The following is a 5,359-nucleotide window of genomic DNA, read 5'->3' on the forward strand; positions in this document are numbered from 1 at the left end:
GTTGGCATATTTCTTGTTCACTACAACTAAGCTCTGATCAAAGTATTTCTCCATTTTTGCTACTTCACTAACCTGCCACAAGGTAGGCGATATCCTGGTCTTGTGGATACTTCTTCTCATGGAAACAGGATAAAACAGAGTTAAACTTTAACATGTTGGATTTAATCATTTTAAATCCTAACTATATCCTTATTTTCAACTAGTGTTTCCGGATGTCTTCTTTAGGCATCAGTATTACTAAAATGCAATTGCATCAGTTGGTGAGTGCATGAAAATAAACAAACAAACATGAAGAGCATCAACGTAGAGATGCAACGGCGAAAAGGTTCAAATTTACCCTCCATTACATTATTGGGACATTCATAACTTTACCAGCACCTAGTTGTCTCATACTTGCCCTTACTTTAACGGAGCTCACTTATGTACATTAGAATTATAGTTTTCAGAATCTAAAAATCTATATTTGTGGGACTACACTGGGTATATTTGTTTTTTAGAATTTAGAAAATGAAATTTTTGAAGTAGTTCTATTCTATTTATCTCCGTTAGCGAACAACTTTAAGAGAAACTCCAGCAAAGGGAAGATGCGCATATATTTCAATGAAAATACATAAATAGACACCAAGAAATCCACTTGACATCTGGGTGTGAAAAAATAGCAGAATTCCATGCATAAAATGGAACACAGCTAATATTTGGAAACTTACAACAGACTGGGTAAGAGTATATTCAGTACACAGAATTAATAGATTCAACATTCAAAAAGGCAGAGGTGGAGTATACAATGACTAGCATGCCATAGGGAAAGGATAAAATGAAAGATTGAGACATACCAGCTTTCTCTCTTCCATTTCTGGCTCAATAGCCCATATACGAATGACACACATCTTTTTCAATCTGTATAGTGTTGCGGCATAACTCTATATTGTCAATTTACTTATGTAATTGAGGCATGGTTGATCAAATTGTTGGTGTCATGGTTGTTGTATTTAATTTTTTCAATGCTAAAAATCTGTACTCAAGCTCACAGAAACACATTAAACGTACAGAAGATTCAAACTTTCAACGCTAAGTCGCTGATACAAAAAATTTAGGACTCAAGTTTATCCCTACTAATCAGAAAAGAAATTAATACTTCTACTAAACTGTTAATTTTCTTTCATAGCATATTCGGTGTAATTCTACAAATGAGGTATGTGGAAGGTGGGATATAAGTAGAGTTTATTTTCATCTTTGTTGGATAAAGTAACCGTTAGTAATAGGCTTTTGTGTTCTATTCAGTATAGACTCTTAACAGAAACACTAATAAGGTGGTGAAAGGACTCAAATTTATCCCTATTAATCTAAAAAACAATTAATTCTTTCAGTAAAATGTTAATTTTCTTTCATACCATACTCAGTGTAATTCTACGAATGAGATATGAGGAAGGTAGCTCAATCATCAAATGACCTGTGATGGCAAGAGCTTGTTCAACAACAACAATTGTAAAGCTTAAACTCCCAAAACTCCTTGGACTGATGACCGACAATGAAAATATCTGAAGAAGTAAAACAATTGTAATTTACACAAGCACACATATAAATTTATATGAAAACAATTAAATTCAATGAGCGGGATATCCATGTCAAGTTCAAGGCCGTGCTAAGTAAGCTCAATGACAATCGCTTTATCTTCAGATGGACTCACAAATTTGTAATTAAGTATCCTCCAAAAGCATAAAAATTCAATTATTTTTCAGAGTCTAAGAATTTGCACAAAGTACTTACACTAAGGTCACACATTCGAAACGAATACGTCAAAGTAAATAAAAGATCCATGCACATCATCCTTTGCATATCATAAAACTATGTGCTGACACGTAAGAAATGCAAAATCCTTCTATTAAAAATAAAAATTATTAGAAATTTTTAAATGTGATGTTGTAGACATCCCAAAATATGAAAAAAGTGCCATGTAAACTAAGATACGGAGAGTATTATTTATGTAACTTTGCAGGACATTTGTTAGAACAAAACCTTAATATTATGTGATGAGTAAGAAGAAAAACCTATTTATTAGTTAAATCTCACTTCATTTCTAAGATCCTTAAGAATATTAAAATGAACAAGATTATATGATAAAAAGAAGAAAAGTGTTCCATTATGCAAAATAATGCAGAAGAAGCTTGATATTCCTTCATACAACAAAACTGGAGCAAATCTTTATAATCACAGCCTTCTTATAAGAGAGTTCAGCTGCTACCCCTGTCATATTCAACATACATATCCAATAAAGACTTCCAACTTATAAAATTTATAACTACGAAAACACAGGTTTCTAAAACCATATGCATATATACATACATATTTCTTCACAATGTTGTTATTTCAATCCGTATTCATTTCTTAAAGAAATTACACATCAGTTTTTTTTAATTTCTTAACCAGTTTTGGGAAGATCATAACAGAGTGAGTGGGCCGCCTGAAAGGAAAAAGCAACAGGATGTTTGTATCCCATGGATTTAGTAGAGAAGATGGGCCAGAACTATTCCTAAAGTTCACAACAAAAGATCATGTAAGCCACCATCCTAATCTCACACAGTCACATGTTAATAGTGTTCAAGTACTACTGGAAAATCTTACAAATTCAATAACAATTACTAAAAAAGGCAATGAGACAAGTGAGAGTGTAAAAATGACAATCAAAATACCAAAAAATGTGGTAGTAGTATAGTTTTTGGGACATATATGGTTACTCTTGTTGAATGCAACTTAGGGGATTAGTATACATATAACAATTTAATTCCACACCATATGATAGCTAATTGCTACTGAAGCTCTATCCCTATACTTGGTCTTGTTTTTTGTCATTTTGCCCTCTTTTCGGCAAAGAGTATCAGTAATTCCAGAAGCAATCAAGATCCTGTTGAGTTGATGTAACTTCAGTGTTCATATCAGTGCTTATACCTGTTTCTTGTGATACATTGATTATGTCTGTTTGCTTCTTGACATTCTATTGCATGTTCTGCCTATAATTTTCAAGCAATTCCTAAGAGTTGCAGGATCTTGTAAGGGAAGTGAACCTAGAGGTTGTTTTTGATAGACGCTCAGCACAAGGAAACAACAGGGTGAGGAAACCAAGACAAAGTGCTAAACAGGGCATGACAAAGTATACTAAAAAAGGAATAATAACAACACCAATACGATAAACAAATTACAAGAAACCATAAATGGAAACTTATGCAACAAAGAATCATACCACGAAAATGAGCAAGGCCTTCAAGCCCCTCAGGATCACTAAAAGCACCAACACACACATTCATTGAAACTGCACACTGATACAAAATACTCACAAAACAAACAAATAATGAAGAAATCAATTCACTTCTGGCGAAACCAAATTGTACTTCAAGGTAAACTCATGCAAAAATAATTCCAAAAGAAATAGAGAAATATAAAAGATACAAATTTCATCGGTGGAGAAAATTTCACATAATAATCTATATAGACCTTACAAGTTGCAGGAAAACAACTCTTGATAGTATGTGTGAAAGACCATAGAAGACAAAAGGAAAAAATTAATTAGAAGCCTTTAAATAATAAGTTGCTGAGCAGCCAACAACTTACAAGCGTCCGTGCAGCCAGTAACTTATAAGTTGTTGAGCGACCAACAACTAACAAGATGTTACGCAGTCGGTAACTTGCAATGAGATAATTAGCAAGAAAAGGATAAATCGCTGAACCTTGAGCATTTTGTCCAATTTGGTCTTTTTGATAAAGGAGTAGCTCTTTTGGAAGGAGTAGCTCTTTTGGCATTTTGGCTTAAAAAATTGACCCTTTCAGCTTCGGGCTCTCCTGTTCAACACGATGCCTTGTATAATGACAAACGATTAGAATTTAGAACAAAGCCTCTTGGATATCGAACAACTACAATGATGACCAAATAGTAAAATACCCCATGGATCATCATGTCTTACCCCTTCATGAATTGTTATAGCTTTTCAATGTTGGGTTGAAAGACACGCTGCATAGAAGATTTGCAATGTACACCAAGAATCTTAAAAGTTAAGCGGCGTAATTTGCAAATCACACCTAAAATCTTAGATCATCATTTTTGAGTTAATCAAACATTCCGCCTTTTCATAATTATTTGCTCTTGTATTCAACTATTTAGGAATAGGTTCATTATCAGGCAATGAGTATATATATTTATAGAAGCTAGTATTAGTTAAGGTGGGATAATTATTACCTTAGCAAAGATCCATTTTAATCGATCATTACACTAATAAACTGATCACCTTTGTTCTTGTAACCTCATTGTAGTCTCTTCACGGCGAACTACTAAAAAACTGAAGCGCCCAAACAAATTAGTGTTAAAATCAAGCATCTATATTCATTAAAACAGAATATTAACTTTGTTAAACAAATTTATCTTGCAATACCAAGGTGAAAAAGAAAGAATATTTTGACCCAATTCAGGTTAGATTTCTCTCATTCCTAATGAAATTTTATTGGAGTAATTGATATTATATATGGCGGAATCGAACAGCCCAAATAACAAAAAGTAGGAAAGATGCAAATTAGCTATGAACCATACTACAACATTAAGAAATAAGTTACAAACCAAAACATTTGTTCCACAATTCCCCAAAATCATACTACAACAACAATAAACCCAGTGTAATTCGACATGTGGAGCAATTACCATTTGAAAGGAGAATCCTGTATGATTGTCAAAAGATACCTGATTATGTAGTTGCTTCTTTACAGATCTAGGTCTTGTGAAGAAACCTAATCTATGTAGAAATTGTAAAGTTGAATTGCATCTTCTTCTTCCATTAAAATCAAGAGTTAAAAAAAAATTCAAATGAGCAATCAAACCAAATTGAGTAGCATAATTTTTTTTTTACATGTAGCACACATATACACAAAATAGCGAGAGCTTATGTTTCCTCATTTCTTTATGTTTTTCAATGAGGAGAAAGAGATGAAGACGGACATGGAGAAAAAGGAGTCAAAAGACCCCTCAAGTTTCCAATTAAGAAAAGGCCACGTGAGTCCCACAAATTTATTAAAAAATAAATAAATATTTTTGAATAACTGACATAATTGTTGAATAACTATATTAGTTGGCTGAATAATTTTATACCATTGTTAAATAACTTGTGTAATTGTCGAACAACTATTAAAATTGTTCTATAACTGGAACAATTTGTTGGAATGAAAAAACTTAAAAAAAAAAAAGTTATCTCTCCCATCTAATTTTAAAAACTTAGAGGACTCCCACTTAATTGGACAACTTAGGAGTCCTTTTTAATTCAAAGTGGGACGAACATATGAAGACACAGACGTGCCTTAGCAACAGTAAAGTCCTATCTAC

The 5,359-nt window shown here is 32.8% G+C and overlaps 1 long non-coding RNA gene across 6 annotated transcripts; it reads right to left on the reverse strand.

Moving 5' to 3' along the window:
- Positions 1-2,028: 2,028 nt before the first annotated feature.
- Positions 2,029-5,015, reverse strand: LOC107863295. Of its 6 annotated transcripts, none has more exons than XR_007053597.1 (3): positions 4,724-5,015; positions 3,239-3,850; positions 2,029-2,244 (listed from the first exon to the last, which is right to left on the reverse strand). It is a non-coding gene; the product is annotated as an uncharacterized LOC107863295 (long non-coding RNA). The 6 variants fall into 6 exon arrangements; XR_007053592.1 differs by having other exon boundaries at positions 2,029-2,530; positions 4,724-4,999; XR_007053596.1 differs by having other exon boundaries at positions 2,029-3,850.
- Between the last annotated feature and the right edge of the window lie 344 nt (positions 5,016-5,359).

This window comes from Capsicum annuum, chromosome 3, assembly GCF_002878395.1.
Source record: "Capsicum annuum cultivar UCD-10X-F1 chromosome 3, UCD10Xv1.1, whole genome shotgun sequence".
In the NCBI taxonomy this organism is placed as follows: Eukaryota; Viridiplantae; Streptophyta; class Magnoliopsida; order Solanales; family Solanaceae; genus Capsicum; species Capsicum annuum.